Source organism: Emydura macquarii, unplaced genomic scaffold (genome assembly GCF_026122565.2).
Source record: "Emydura macquarii macquarii isolate MOO-44397 ecotype Brisbane River unplaced genomic scaffold, CSIRO-AGI_Emac_v2 contig_1551, whole genome shotgun sequence".
NCBI lineage: Eukaryota > Metazoa > Chordata > Testudines > Chelidae > Emydura > Emydura macquarii.
The window spans coordinates 556,403-573,076 of NW_027131688.1; the positions used below are offsets into that span (position 1 = coordinate 556,403).

The 16,674-nt window shown below is 44.3% G+C and overlaps 1 long non-coding RNA gene across 1 annotated transcript in view; it reads right to left on the minus strand.

The window, feature by feature from the left end:
- Positions 1-14,704, minus strand: part of LOC137157684 (uncharacterized) — a 60,301-nt gene extending 45,597 nt beyond the window's left edge. The window contains exon 1 of the long non-coding RNA XR_010921182.1: positions 14,568-14,704. This is a non-coding gene — a long non-coding RNA (uncharacterized lncRNA). The remainder of the gene's footprint in view (positions 1-14,567) is intronic.
- Positions 14,705-16,674: the final 1,970 nt, after the last annotated feature.

The following is a 16,674-nucleotide window of genomic DNA, read 5'->3' on the forward strand; positions in this document are numbered from 1 at the left end:
GTCTCTCCCCCTTTCCAGGGGCAAAGAGAACTACCTACAACATCATTCCCCTTATCCTTGCATTCAGTATAAGGTAAAGGCAAGATGGCCTCTACTTTTCATTTTCATATACATTGATGTTCTCTGATTTTGCAGAAGCTTCTAAAGAGTAAGATGTAGGAGTTACTATGGGTAGCTCAATGAGGAAGTCTCTCTAAAACACAGCAATACTTTTAAAAGCAACTAGCATGCTTGGTTCCATCAATAAAGAATACAATAGAAGTCATGTGAAAGTCATTGTACACAGGACAATCATGCATTATCCATTGGAATATCGTGTTTGGAGTATGTCATATGTTCCTTAAAATGAAATCGCTGAAGTTGGAAACATCCACAGAAGGGCAAAAGAGATGCCTCAAGGGAGAGGACTGCAGGAACTGCCTGCGAGTTTATTTAACCTGCAAAAAGACAAGTTAGTGGCAGCTTCACAAAGGGCAAACTGACCAGTTTTTATTCTGCCTCATTATGCAAGAACAATTGGCCACTCAAATAAATTAACGGAAAATGAAACAAAATAAGTGCAAGGGAATGCTGCTTTTTTAGAGTGTGTATGCAGCCCATGGAATCCCTTACCTCCTGTGGTTAGTGCCTTTGAATTCATTATCTTTTTAAGTCCTACCCCATCATGTAAAAAACACAATTGTGTGCTCATGAAAGCCTCAGTCCAGCAAAGCACTTCACCGGAAGATGCGAGGAGCCCCTGTAACCTAGGCAGCACTCCTAAAAGCAGGCACACCCTCCGACGCCTTACTGAACTGGGGCATACCATGGGAGCTGGATCGAACAAGGAGCCAAATAACTGTTGTTACGGATATAAATGCTGTCATAGGGATAACTGGATTGCTTGGTTTAGCGTATAAGCTAGTCACCACATGAATGAGGAAAGACATTTTGTCCATTGCGCCTCATGCACAACATTGTACAATTGGCTGCGCATACTAGAACAGTTCTTCAGCTTTTTCTTGTAGGTTCAGATATTAACCCCTGCTGGATACTGGTCTCATCCAGTATAGCCAACGCTGTGTCCCCCTCTGCCTTTGGGGTCGTTAAGTAATGGCATATTCCACATACATAATAAAGACAACAACACTGATGGGTATTTTAAACAAAAGAGAAAGTGAATGCTTTGGAGAATTTCCAGAGGAAATATATCATTTGAACACTTTGGGATTATTTTTAAAAAGTGGTGTTGTTGAGACCTCACATCCAAGATTTAGTAGCCTTACTGCCAGAAAAGAAAATATTGTTCTTCCAAGTCTTTAGCAATCTTCAAACAGAACTAGCCACCTTTGCTCTGACCTCTGCTTACATCATGCTGGGTTTGGCTCAGAGGTGTCCATGGAAGTTGCACCAGCCTTAGCCCTTAGTCTGTTCTCAAGAAGCTAAGAAAGTTGCTCTGTGTATTTGAGTTATTGTATGGTTACTGGGATAGGGAGCTCTCTCTTTCTCATCCTTTGCTCCTTTCAAACTCTAAAAATCAAGGGCAGTTTTTGTTTTTATGAATTATTTGTTTTCGTTAAATTTCATATTCCTTTCTTATTGCTTTCCTAAGAAGCTATTATACCCATTAATAAATACATTCACAATGGAAAATCTGTCCAAAACACAATGATGCCTTCACCACAGGAAAACCACTATTTATTGCAGCATCTGTCAACCTTCTGTCTACTACATGGTAAATGGTAACCTCCCTGCAACACTCACCCACATTTTGGGGACTCCTCCATCACTTTAGAGAGTGAGAATGGCAATATTTTACAGTTATTGGTGTCTTACACCCTGGATCTCCCAGAGCTACACTGGTGGAACACCACTGACAAGCAATGATATCCGGGGGGGGAGCCAGCAGTGAGACAAACAAAAAGCTGCATAACTGGCATGGGGTAAAATAATTTTTGTCCAGTGACAATTTCCCACACTTATAACAGTGCCACAGTGTGTCTTCAGCTCTCACTTGGAAGAGCCTCCATGCTCCAGGAATCAGCATGGATCTCTACCTCTAAATGAGGAATAGGATTTGAACCATCTTTTTAGGGAGTCAAGGTACTGCAAACCGATGCTTTAGCCAGTAAAAATATGCCCAACTCCCACAAACTTGGCCCAATGGAGTGGGAGGAGGATCAGGAGTCCTTTCCTAGAAAGAGCAAGAGTTCTCACGGTGAGGATATTCCCTAATTCTAATGGAGTGCACCATGGGTTGAATGGACTCTGCATGACTGAAATCTATGAGTAATGGAGAAGGATGGGCAGCATTATTCTCTCTCTGGACGTCTTATCAATGAAGACTGCTGAGCGGCAGACCATGACTGCCCAAGAAAACAGTACACCCAAACGTCCTAACAAGAGAAAATATTCAGTTCTCCATATGCCATTATTGATCATATTATTCCATTGCCTCCTATTTGTAGAAATGGGTCTTTTCTTTGATTGTATCAGGTCACGTAATTACAAGGAACTGATATAACACTTGCACAAGATTTGCATCGGAGCAACAGACACATCAGTGTTTGCCATTTGTGTTGTTTGTGTTTGTGACATGTTTAGTGCTGAGAAAAGGAGCCTGAGAGGGAACTTGATAATGTTCCAATAGGTTAAGGGCTGTTATAAAGAGGACAGTGATCAATTGTTTTCTGTATCCAATGAAGGTCAGACATGCAGTAATAGGCTTAATCTGCAGCCAGGGAGATTTAGATTAGATAGGAAAACATTTCTAACTATCACGATAGTAAAGCAGTGACAGGGGTTTCCAAGAGAAGTTGTGGGATCCTATAGACTGGGGTGCCGTAGAGTGTGTAAGTAACGCCATCATTGTCTAACTTGCTCTTACACCCCCGCTCCTCCAAACACCTTTCAGGGACAAACTAGGTATATTTGGTCCTGCCTCATTGTAGGGGGATGGACTAGATGAACTATCCAAGTCCCTTCCAGCCCTACGTTTTTATGATGTGGGCAGGCTGGCTAACCTAGTGAGGAGGGCTTTAAACTAGGTTCACTGGGAGAAGGGGACCTAAGCCCAGAGGTAAATGGGACACCAGGAGGAAGTACAAGGAGGAGGGTGCAACAGGGGAGGCGTCCTGATTCATACTGAGAAAATAGGACTATCGTCTAGTTATCTTAGTTGCCACAAGAAGCCTGGGAAACAAGCAGGAGGAATTGGAAGTCCTGGCACAGTCAAGGAACTGTGATGTGATTGGAATAATCGAGACATGTTGAGGTAACTCACACCTGGAGCACTGTCTTGGATGGTATAAACTGTTCAGGAAGGGATAAAGGGTGGAGGAGTTACACTCATGAGTGGGTGGTGAAGCTTCCCATCACACCTCTTCCAGGCCCTGTCCCCACTCAACCCCTGCTTTGCCCCAGGCCCCTTCCCAGGCCTCACCACTTGTTCCACCTCCCCCCACCCACCCATAGCAAGATTGGCTACAAACATTCTCGCTGGTGTGAGATGTAAGATACAAATGGACTTGGAGTAAGTGACTGATCTCTTGGGACTGGGAGCAACCTGAATATTTTGTGATTTAAGGGACTGTTTATCACTAAGTTCAGCTTGCCTAGGAGGCAAGATAGACAGGAATGCCCAACGCGATTATCTGTGACTCCATGGTAAGACTGTAACAGTGACCCAGGAATTCACATTTGTTACTGGGTCAGTGAAATCTAATTATAGAACACATCACCTGTTGAGGGGTGGGAAGAGGGGTCTGCCCTGGTTTTGATAGTCTCCCCTGAGTTTGGCACTCATGGTCGTGAGCCACTTCAGGCAGCATGACATCCTCCTCGCTGTAAATTGCCCAGCTGCATTTACTGGTTATGGTGCTAGAAGCAATTCCCAGATCCAGGCATGAGAAGCTTCGGCCAGCCATACTGAGCCGGGGGCTGCTCGGTCAAATAAAGTTTTAAGTTATTCTCTTCAAAGAATTGCTCTAAACATTTTCCATTTTTCTTACTTCCCCATACTCTGTTGTGACTATTCAGAGCACCATAGATAATGCAGTGACACTTGACACTGGCAATTCATTCTTTCAGGTCCATAGCCTCTAGTCTCCTGCCTGGGATATACTGATTATAACATCTTAGAAACGCAGAACTGTTTTGTATTGGCATTGAGTAGTATTTTAGGAAAGGTCAGCTGGCTAATCCCCACTTGTTCTGTACCGATCATCACTTCTTCTAAATGTCAGCACAGACAATCACAACTCTGAGAATTGAGCATGTGCAGTAGAATGTTTGCAGGCGTCCAAGAATAGGACGTTGGTACTGAGCGTGTGCAAAGACGAACAGTATAACACGAAGAGAGAGCTGGAGAATATGAAAAGTCAGCTGCAGCAGACAGTAGCCAAGCGGGACTGGAGGAGTAGAGCAAGCAGCTGGCTGAACTGAGACAGAGCTAAGAAAGCAACAGAAGCAGCACGGGCAGCAGAAGTGGACACTAAGCACACAGTCAGCAGAGAGAGTAAGCCTATTAGTTACAGTTATAGTTTTTAATTGTAGTTATGTGTAGTGCAGCATAGTATAGTGGAGAATCCATACTAGAGTGAGTGCGCTTGAAATGTGGGGGGGGTGGGTTAAATTGTCGCTATAATTTATCTGTGTAAAATGTAAAGTAAATTTGAGAATTGCTGTCAGCGATCTCTTACAGGCTGGCCATCTGTAATCAATCGGAGCACTTAGAATCATTTAACCTGTATGTTATTGCAATTTGAATGCTCTTTAACTTGCAAGAAGGGATAAGTTTCTGATTTATGCTTCTAGATTATTAGGGTATTAGTTAGGGTTACTATTCATATAAATAAAAAGTCCTGCTTTTTGGAAAGAATACTGCCTGTGTCAATCATTTGTTGGAAGGCTGTATCTGTGTCCTTCAAGTATTTCTTTAGCTACCCCAGCAGCCCATATCTTAGGAAGAACAGAGTAAAGGCCGATAGGTAGGTTATTCTAGGTGCTCCCCAAAACCTATTTTTGGAGGGGTAACAGCCTTACCCAGAGATTTTATTATGATGTAATTTTCCCCCATTTCCCCTTCCTGTTCTCCTGGTCTTTCTTCTGGGCCCAAAGAATTGACCCTTTTGTTTTTTTCTTGTTTAAATCCAGTATCCTCAATGCTTTCCCCATCCTCACCATCAGGCCAGATTTCGGTTTCATTTGTTATCTCTTCCATCACACTCTCCTACCCTGTCAGCCAAAGGCTCAGCCAGCCAGCTGCCTACTGAGCCCTAGTTCAGCCCTTCCCCTCACACCGAGTGAAGAAAACCAAGCCGGGGTAGGCCATAGGCAGCCACCAGCCTCAGCCTTTTTAAATTCCTTCCTCCAGGGTTGATACCTACTGCAGGTGTAGCAGGGTGAGGCTGTGTGACCCCTGTGGGCCCAAGGTGTGGTTGGAACACCCCGTCACACCTAATTACTACCTTCCCCTGAGAAGAATTGCTGTAGATATCACAGGGACATTATTGGAGTGTGAATAGTTGGAAAGGAAGCATGCAGAAGCATCATTGGCTGCAGTGCTGGCTCACAAGACAATTCAAACACTCTGCTGGTGTGCTGTATCCCTTCTCCCACTCTGAGTACCTTCCTCTGCACAGCTTATCAACACTTTGGGGCCAGGACACGATGCTATGTTTGTACACTGTCCAGCACAATGGGGTCCCGTTCTTGGTTGCATCTGAGGCACTACAATAAGAACTAACACTTTCTGTAGTGAAATGTAATCCAAGTCTTGAAAAATGTCATGAATCCGTGTTCAATGAGTAAAGCTGAATACGGAGTGCTTTATTTTTAGCACACAATGCATGTAAAAGCCTGGAAATTCCAGATTGAGTTTAGTTTAGATTTAAAAAAGCTGCCTAGATAATTTCAATTTGGAATGACTGCCAAAGTCTTTAATTTTGGGAAAAAAAAAAAAAATATGAACGAATGACCCTCTTACTAATTTATAAGGCATTTCCAAAACAAAGTAGTATTTAAAGATAATGTTTATTGCAGTGCTTGTTAGCTCCACTGTTTAAAACAAAACACTGGGGCCACGCCACACCCACTGTCCTGGAATGAGTCCCAAAGAGAATAATCAACAGATCGGTTCTAAAATGAATTACTGCCAACCTGGGAGACAGTTTGCTTACTAAACAACCAGTGATACGCAAACTACATGACATGGTTAGTGTGTTCATCCCTGAGTAGAACTACTTATTTATGCTTTTCCATACGATTGTTTAAAACTAATCAGGTCATGTTTCTTTGTTGTTCAATATGCTTGGGAAAAACACCATCCCTTTTCCTGAACTAAAAGTCACCGGACGTTTTAATCAGAATACATTTTACACCTTTTGCTAATGAGCACCTTGCTGTGCAACCTCTGCTTGCAAATCTACCACAGCTGTGACGACCTGGAAATGGTGAGGCCGAGTACACGTAGGAACAATACGTAGGAACACAGGCCTTGGTATGGCAAATGCAGAGACATATATGTGCCTATGCACAATGAATATTCCTATGCTAATAAAAGTAACTGAGTATTAACAAAATATTTCACCAGCATCTAGCATGAATAATCAGTTGATGGAATCGACATCCTCTGGTGAGGACAAAGAGATTGATTGGAATTCCCATTTCATTTAAGCACCATAAAGTCATTTACAAAAAGACAAGTCTATTACAGGAATACAGATGCAAGTATCACAATAACTCAAGTTATTAGCTCGTTTTATTATTAGTCATTTATTAAAGTAGTCCCAAACCAAAAATATATCTCCATTGAGCTTGGCACTATGCAAATTGAGGAGCAGACAGTTTCTGTCTGGAAGAGTTTACAATCTAGCTAGACAAGACAGAGACAGGTAGGGTAAGTACCTAGTCATAGTACACACGCAGAGTGAACCAGGTGATGGTGATCAACAGCAGATTAGTTCCACGATTTGGGAGCAGTAGTTAGTTTGGAAGGGATCGGCTAAATGGGTTAGGGTTGGGTTGGCGTGAATCTGAGGGGAAAAGGTGCTTGGAGCAAACAGCCAATCAGCACCGGGCAGAGAAAGCCAAGCCAAAAGTGCAGTGAATGTTAGGCAGTAACCAGTGGAGACTGCTAAGGGGCTTCTGTGGCTTCAGTCTCTTCTCTGGCTTTTCCCTGTAGGCCACATAGCTGGAGAGTGTGGGACATTGCTCTGACTGCCTGGGAGAAGGGGCTCTCTCTGCCTCGCTCTGGGGTGGAAGGTGTGGGAACAACATCAGCATCTCTCTCCTGCTGTAGTAAAGATCTGGGTCTGCATTTCCTAACACAGCTTCTCCCTTAGGTTGGGCTTCCAAAAACTGGGACACCACAGGCTAGGAGACCCTTCTTTCCAGGAGTTCTGAACAGCCAAAGCTCCCATTGCCTTTGGCTGGAAGAGGGTGCTCAGCACATCTGGAAAAAAAATATCAAGCCCAACGTCATAAATTGGGCCCCAAAATCATAAACCACTGTTGAATACTTTTGCTCTGAGATCACAATTCTGCTTCCACTGAAGTCAATGGCAAATCTACAATTAGTTTCAATGGGTTCCAAATTAGGCCTTAAGAATAAGTAGGGCAACAAACAAACAAAAAATAATAATAATCCTGCCGTGGGTCTGATTCTGCCACACTTTTTCCCAGGAAGTAGCACTTTTCCCCCATGCACAGTTCCATTAGGACAACTGCTCATGCAAATCAGGTAAATGCATGTACACATTAGATGGCTAATGGTAGCTGGGGCAGAAAGTTCTTCATAGGTAGGGTGGCAGAACTGGGCTCATTAAATAACTACAATAATGTTAATAGGAAAAAAAATTCTGCTGCTATCCTGGCTGGACCTTATCATTATTTGGAAGATGAGTTTCAGGAACACCTTTTGTCAGCTTTTAAACCAGTGAGAACAAGGGATTAGGGAAAATATCACACCCACATTTGCAAATGAGAAATCCTTTTAGGATCTAAAGAAAGAGATTGGGTACGCTGACAGACAGGTAAGGTCAAGGGCTTACACTGAAGAACTCATTCCTGCTCTGGGCATATGCAAACTAGGGTAAAATTTAAAAAATGAGATTGAAATAAAATTTATAACTGTGCCAGGAAAAGACATGCCTATACTGGTCTTGAAAACATGTCAAGCACTAGCATTAATAGAGATCATGCTCTTTAGAGGAGCAAGGAGACTCGGGTATTAGACTCAGCAGTTTCAGGATGTCTTTAAGGTCATAGGAAAGCTGCCAACAGACTATAAAACTGGATTGACAGAATCTAATTGTCCCATCATCTATTCCCCTAGGAATCTTCCTCTAGCTCTGAGGGGAAAAAAAAAATTCAAAGAGGAACTAGACAAATTTGTGGTACTAGAGACCATCTAGAATGTAGAAGAGCCTACAGAACGGGTTCTTTCATTAGTAATTGTAGAAAAGAATGTTTAGACATTAAAGAACTTACATTTGTCAAAAGAGCACATTTTCCTTTCTCACTAGGGGTAGTTTTTTTGGATAAATGGCTTGTGCTAAATATCTCTACATCGGATACATCAGCAGAATTTTGACAAATCCCCTTGGAGGAGAGTAACACGTGTTGATGTGCTTCTAATACACCATATGGGAAATGCTTCTTTTGCAGGCTGCCATTTTGGTGAAAAGCTGCACCAGTGGTATTTATTGGGACAGCGCAATACATATTTGAAGGTACAGAAGGTACTAAGGTGTACATTGGTGACATATAAGAAGCAGAAATGTATATTCTGGGTCTCAGATAGCACACGTATGGGAGAAGGACTCACAGAACATGGAGTCCACATAACTCCTAACACAGTTCAGGCAACCACAAACTGGCCACCCCCCAGTAGATAAAAAGGAGTGCAAAGATTCTTCGGGTGGTCAACTCTGTGGGAAATTTGACTGCTAAAACAAGCAACCTTAGAACACTCTTGCACAACAATAACCAGAGGACATGAAATGCCAACCTAGACAAGGAATTTGAAAACTTGAAACACTAATAAGGAAGGTTCCTGCCCTTAGATTTTATGATTGCAAGAGACAAAGGTGTCCACCAGAAGCCTCAAAGGCAGGCATACGGCCAACTTTACTACAAAACATGATGGAGACCAGTGGCATATGCTTCCAGGGCACGCACTAAAACGGAGTCCCAAAATGCACCAATTAAGAAGGAGGTTCTAGCTTTGGTACAAGTAATGACTGCAAAACTTTCATGTATTGATCTATGGGTGACCAGTTATTGCTGAAACAGACCATAAGCCTTTGACATCCATTGTGAAGCAGGGACTGGCTGGCACTCTTCCCAAAATACAAAGACTACTTTTTCAATTGCAATGGTATGATTTGCAAAGAGAATATAAACCAGGAAAAGATGTTGTGCTAACAGACACTCTAGCAGAAAATGATTCTGAATCTGACAGCAACGTGAACCTCATCAAGAAAACTAGCCAGTCTCTGACAAAACGTGGACTGTGTTTGCAGCACAAGAGGCCATCTTGCAAAGAGCAATCAGAGCTAGAACAGTAGGTGGCCGGGAGACCACATACCTGATCCATATTGTCACTTTGAAGAAAAACAAATGCTATCAATCACTGAAAGTTTAAGGTAACCAATTAATTGTTCCCAAAAAGTGTTTCAGTGTGACATGCTTCTTAGAGTTCATGGAGGATGTTTAGGAATTGAAAAACGCAAAAGAAGGGCCAGAGATGTGTTATATTGACTTCAAATGAATGAGGATAGAGGAAAAACAGTTCAACATGAAACATGTCAAAAATTCCAGGCCAGGCCTGTGACAGAGCCTATGCTGCTACAGCAGGAATCTTTCAGAGCTTGGTATAAAGTTAGTCTTGATTTATTCAGTTATACTGTAATCACTGTGTTTTGATTTCAGACTATTATTCACACTTTCCAGAGATTGCTTTACTGGATTATGCCATGGCAAAGCATGTAATAATGTGCATTAAATCAAGATTTGCTAGACATGGTATTCCTGCAGTGGTAATATCAGACAATGCTCCACAATGAGAATTCAAAACATTTGTGAGATGGTGGGTTCAGGCGTGTTAAAGAGTCCTAGCGACCCACGGTCAAATGCTCTAGTAGAGAATGGTGCACAAATAAGAAAGAGGCTATTCTAAAAAGAAAGGAGATCCTTACGGGGCATGGCTTAGGTTTATGGCAGCATCTGGAGACATAGGCTCTCGCCCACAGATTCCAGTCAACAAAAAACGAGGCTAAGAATGAACATGGTGTGAATGGGTTGAAGAAAGCTGGTGAAGAAAAACAAAAAGCATCCTACGGCCGCAGGTCACGAGCCCCGGCAGCCTCCGGATGCCGTTTGTGTACATTATGGGAATCGCTGGGAACAAAAGGCAGCAGCAGTCGCACATGCAGTGGCTCCTACGCCCTATGAATGGGTCACCTCCGAAGGACAGACTTACTGACCGAACAGGAGCCTCTCCAATGTGCTCCTGAAGAAAAGGTTCCTCCTCATCCTGCCTAATTTACTGAGAAAGAACAGGAAATGTGGCAGGCACCATAGCAGCAGATGGCAGAGCCCACTGCTGCAGAGACAATGCTGTGTCCCGCAGCTCAGTCAGACGACACAGAAAGCCTCGGAGACTAGGTGAGAACTGTTAGAGCTGTAATGAGCTCCATTTAACTGTGTGTGTGGGAGGTGGGGGGGAGAAGAGAGAGCACATGCATGTTGGGATTAATTCTGACTAAATTCTTTAATTGGAAAAGGGGAGGGACATACCCAGCTTAGCTGAAGAGATACACTGGGGGAGCTGCAAACGAAGCTGATACCACCATCCAAGCAGTTGCTGAGCTGAGTCTAAGAGACAATAGATTCTGGTTTTCCTAATGTCCTGACTGAGTCTCCTTTCGCAGAACTACTGCCACCACCCATCAGTTGAGGCAGACCGTGCTGCCCAGCAACCAGCCTAGCCCCAAGGGCCAGTTCGGATTCAGAGGGGGGCGCGTTAATCTGCTGCCCACCCTTCTCCATCCCCGTTTGGCAGCTGGAAGACAGGACCTGCACGCTCCAGATCCAGAAAGCAAAGACGACAGTGTTATTTTTTTTAAATCTCATAATTGTCGGGGGTCTGACTCGTGATTTTTAATGTGGGAGGCTGGTGATGCTGCACATACAAACTTCAGAACCTCCAGCTGACCACAGACATGCGGGCATATGATATCTCATGGCTTCGCCTCCAAGCCCCTCCGCCTGTATTTGGTGAGAGTTCTGAAGGAGAAACTCCCCTAGCTCGACTGCAGAACGAGCTGAAAAACCAGTTCAGCAGACGCTGAGTGAGGCCAGGCGATTACAGGGGCTGAGTCTCTGCTCACATTTACCGGGTTGTGTCCATTGCTCTTGTAACCCCCTTTTCCTGGGTTACTTGGGAGCAGGCACACCGGTGAGTCTTGTGTTGCAAGGGCACCTAAGGTTGCTGACAACAAAGGAGATCCTGAGTATCCCAGCGGTGATGTAAGATAGGTGGGAATCCTCCATCCACCCCCCTGCTGCAGTCCCTTTACTCCTCAAGGAATTTAAAATTGGCGGTGCCTCCACCTGGCTGGCCCCTGCAGACACTCAATAGCAGCCTTGGGAGCTTCCAGGACTAAACCTAGTATAATAATTATAATCATCCATGGCATGGGTCTAACTCAGCCATTGCAATTATGCAAACTAAACATCCACTGTACTTACATTAGAGTTACCACGCCTTCACTGAGCGAATGAAGGAAATATGGCCTCACAGACTGAAATCAAACGTCACGACTATTTTAAACCCACAGGGCAGTTGAATAAATCAATTAATAAAACAGTACGCAGTAACAAATGAAACGTGTCTAGCTGGCATCTGCACTGCCACTGTTTACCCCACCTGCGCAGTGTGCACTACTCTGCAGCTCAGAGCCCCGACCCCTGGCTGGCGTGGGCACGTTGCAGATCTGAAGCAGCAGACAGCTCTCTGTGGGTTCAGTGCATCAGTTCAGCCCAGGGATCGAGCTGGAGATTTGGAGTTGGCCCAACCCAATGTCTGCAGTCCTGGCCCTGCTGGAAGGGGCTCTCTGTCTGCCTCCTCTCAGGCCCAGTCACAGTCTCTCCGCAGTGCCCCTTCCTTTACACGCCCTGCCCCAAACAGAGTGTGGGGGGCACTCACCCCATCTTCACTGCAGACCCAGCTCAGCCAGCTCCGGGCTCAGTCCCTGGCCTGGCCCGGGCAATGCCACCACCCTCCGACACTCCCTGCTCGATCAAAAACTCCAGCAGGCTCCAGCAGCAGCTTTGGGACCCCGGCAGCATCAGCTTCCAGCCTCCACCCCAGCACCAAACTGGAGCCCCACATGCTTTGTTCTGAGCTCCCTGGAAGAGGGAGAGTCTCTGTCCCTTTTTCCCAAGGCATCATGGGAGTTGTAGTCTGCCAGGATCTTCCCAAGTGTAAAACTCTCAATTAAGTTCCGAGGCCCCTGAAGCACAGGTGCTCACACTCGTTACACAACTTACAGCATATGGAGGAAGCACAGAGGCCCTGCCAGGTCCCAGTAACTGTACTTACCTACTCCACACAAACACAAAAGGAGACACACACTCACACACACACACTGCTGATCTGGCAGCCTTCGTGTGGCTTCCAGAACATAGAGACAGTGCGGTCGGCTACAGAGCGGAAATCGGTGTGGAGAGGTACTGCTCAGTTCCTATGCACTGCAAAACTGTCACAGCAGCATTTCTCCATGGACTTCACCGGAGTTACACTGATCTGAAGCAGTGCCAGTGAGCGGAGATTTGGGCCCATTGAGTAGACAATACCTAGTGCAAGATAAAGCTCATTTATTCAGAGTCTGTCTGCATCACCTGTAAGGGACAGTTCTGTTTGTAATTTATGGGTTTAATCTCATCAAGTCGAAGTGGTGGAGATGATTGACTTGATCTCCAGCTGAGCCAAGTGACCTGAGACTGGAGCTGGTTGGGAATGTAACAAAGAGGATTTTTGGTTGAAAAATGCTGATTCATCAAAACTGAAACTGCTCATGAAACAGGGTCAGCTTCAACAAAACAGTCCTAACCTGAAAAAAAGTGGAGACTATAAAAGTTTCACATTGTCAAATCATTGCATTTAAACACGCAAAAAACATTCCAGTTTCCCAATTCAAAATGACTTTGTTTTGAAATTAAGCTAATTACACAAAAAAGTTGAGGTCAAAATTGAAACAACATTTCAAAATTATGAGAGTAAAATGTTTCCGTTGACCTGGACTGAAGAAAATTTTGATTTGCAAATATTTTCAAGTGTTTGTCCCTATTAGCGATGGAAGAACATGTAAACCGTTCCTTGCCTAGATGTAGTGGACACCAGAGCCCGTCACTAGCCAGTGTTGTAGTGTTATCTCTGTGCTGTTCCATCGGCTCTACCTGTATCCAGCCGTTGTCTAGTCTCTCATACTTAGACTGCAAGTGCTTTAGGAAACAGACTATCTTTTTGTTTGGGGTTTGTATGGCACCTGGGACATGGGAACCTGCTCTACGAGTAGGGCTTCTAACTGCTACTGCAATAAAATAACTGAACTGAGACTATTTTATTACTATGTGCATACATTTTGGTGACTTCTCAAGATAATCTTTCTTTGCTCATGTCATGCTACCAAGGCTTTGTTCATAGCAGTGTTTGTGAAAAACCAGTATCAGGTGCAAAGCCAAGATTCACATTAACATGGACCAAAATCTGTTGTGGGTGGAACTAGATATAATTTATGGAGATCCCACTTGCAGAGGAGAACCAAACACCATGTGGTTTAGGGTGACCAGTTATACAGTTCAAATTTTGACTTGTCAAACAACAAAAGGGATAGATGCAGTGACACATGTGTGAGTGATTCATGGGCTTTTATGTATCAGTAAGAAGCATTCAACAAACAATTGCAAACAGGAACCAAATCTGTAAAATCCAACTTATCCCAGACAGACAAGGTTGTAAATTCATCAAACTGAGTGTTCTTTGAAAGCTGTTCTCCCAACTCTTCTCTGCTGTGCTATTAATTTAAACATATAAATTTTGCACCCAAAGAGATCTCAGGGGTAAAAAAAGAAGTCCAAGAACTAATCCTCCATTGTATAATGGAACTATAAAGCAAAACAGCAGCTCATTTAAGAGCAGCACTAAATTTGTGGCATAATTCATTTGTTATCAGTAGTTTACAGCAACACAAATAATCATATCTTTCAGTTTTAGGTCATTAAACAAATATTTGATTGTATTTTTTCCAGACTACTAGAAAAACAGCAGCATGATAAATCAATTGCTCTAATAAATGACTCACTTATTTCTTCTGCCAAACATTTTATCATCACTTCATTACAAAATGCATGTGTGCTGTGTAAAGTGCCTTCTCCCTCCCTAGGACCAGTTGCTTCAGGCTCAGGAGAAACCCTGGTGTGGATACCAATAGGTGGAAAGGTAGATCAAGGGTGGTCACAACCAGTAGGCAGCACCTGAAACAGCTTCACTGAGATGGAAACCAGTCCCATGGCAGACCTACCTTCCCTCAGGAAGCTTTGACTTCTGCTAGCCATCTCTGGATAAGTTCTCCTCCCAGCTGGCCCTACCCTCAAGGAGTGAAAGCAAGAGGTCTACCTTTCCCTTCTCAGCTGATAAGCTGGGCCCACTCCTAGCCTGATGGTGGGGCTGACTGAGCTCCTAGCCGCTCATTAACCCTGGCTAGTCAAGGGGGAGGGGGTGTGGCATACCCCCTCCCACACACTATTAATGAAGGCTATTGGCGTACACATTACAAACAGGCAAACGCATTGGATCAGCCCCTCAGATAGAGCAAGTTAGTCCAGCTCTACTGAAGCTAATGTACCAATCTCTGCTAATTCACAACAGCTGGAGAACTGGCCCCAGGGGCCTGATTGTGATCCCACTCGAACACGCTGGAACCTAAAGTGTAGCTTGAACTCAAAGGTTGTGAGATCACATTCTGCTTTGGAGAAGCAGTAAAAAGGAGCAGAGAGGAGGTAGGCAGAAGGACAGGATGCATGCATGGAGGGAGGAGGAGAGAAGAGAAGAGAATGGGCAGAGCAGGGGAGAAAAGAAACTCTAGTGCAAAAAGGAATTTAAGTTTACACACTCTTGTGGGCCAGTGACAAGTTCAACGCGTGGCTCTCCTCTGCTCAATGACTGTAAAAATGCCACCTGTGGTCTCTGCAGATCAACTCCCCCAGTGCTCAGAGTCAGATCCGCTTATGCTAGTGACTAAAATGGGCTTGTACCACTTGTGTTAGCTCTGCAGAGCCCACACAGCTGGGGGTGGGGGAGCAGTGTCAGCTTCTGCTCTGGTAACCTTTGCTGCAGAGGGTGCCAAGATTCAGTCAGGGACACCGGAGACCTGCACCTTCTCTGAGCTCTACCTTATTTCCCTGGCCTGGCTTTCAGGCCTCAGAGAACTTCCCTTCCAGCCCCTTGGTCTCCTCCCTCCCCTAGAAAATGAGAGTGCCTCACCCTCCCTCTCCTCTGGTATTTGTCTGCACACCTGCAGAAGGTAACTTGATTCCTCTTGCCTACTGGCTGGTGCACCTAGCTGCCCTGTTGGCCTTTTAGCTCCCACAGGCTGTGGTCGGCCTGGAGCTAATGGGGAGATCTGTGCTGATCTGTTTCAGTTTGAAGAGCTTCCTCAGGGCCTGGGTGTGCATCCATGAAGGTTCCTGAGATGGATGGGTGGTGCTGGTACACCCTGACTGCCGATTAAAGCACCGGAATACAGGAATGTCCGATGGTAAATTTTATCTGACCAGTGTGCAATGGCTGAAGTCCTAGTAACTAGCAAATATACAATTATTAGACATCTGTGTGCAAATGCTGTATGTCTCGGCTCAATTTAAGGCATGCCCCTTGTCATCTATCTACTGTAGATGTGCCACGTTCCTGCTGCCTCTCATGTGGCCACGTTCTCCTGCGTGCAGTGTCTATAAAACGTCGGGCAGGGCAGGCATGGTGTGATTTAAATCTCCCTCAGAGGGGACTTGACCTGGTTCTCTGCACAGGGGTGAATTTCAACCAAAAAGAACAAATCCCGAGCACACTTAAAACTGATGTTTCTCTTCCTGCTGCACTCTTAGTTTGTCTCTTAATAATTCCCAATTTCATCTCCTCTCTCACTCTGTGACTGAGGCACTGAATACTGATGAGACCATTGTTGGCCTAACCTCCCGTGTTCACTTTGGAGTAATTAATTTGGGTTTCTATATTTGTTTAAAGCAAAGGCTACAGCTGCCTTGACTAGGAAACAATTTTAACAACTGTTAAAATTCCTTTGTCTGCTTGCACAATATGCCTTAATTCAAATGAAATGCTGGAATTTCTAAGCTCTTGCAACAGTCTGAGATCGCCTGCATGCAAAGACATCCCTTTTCCCTGCCCTACATGACAGGAATTGTTATGAAAAATGGATAGTTTTGATCCTTTCCTCTAATTAACTTCTAATTGCTAGTTAGCTGGTAGCTATTCATATTCCCAATCTGTTTATTTTCCTAATATGATTGACTTTTGGGGGACATTTTGGTGGTTAGTTCATAAATACAGACAACTCTATACTGCCAACACTGCATGAATAAAGCCTCTGAAGGTACAAAAAATCCCAAAACAAA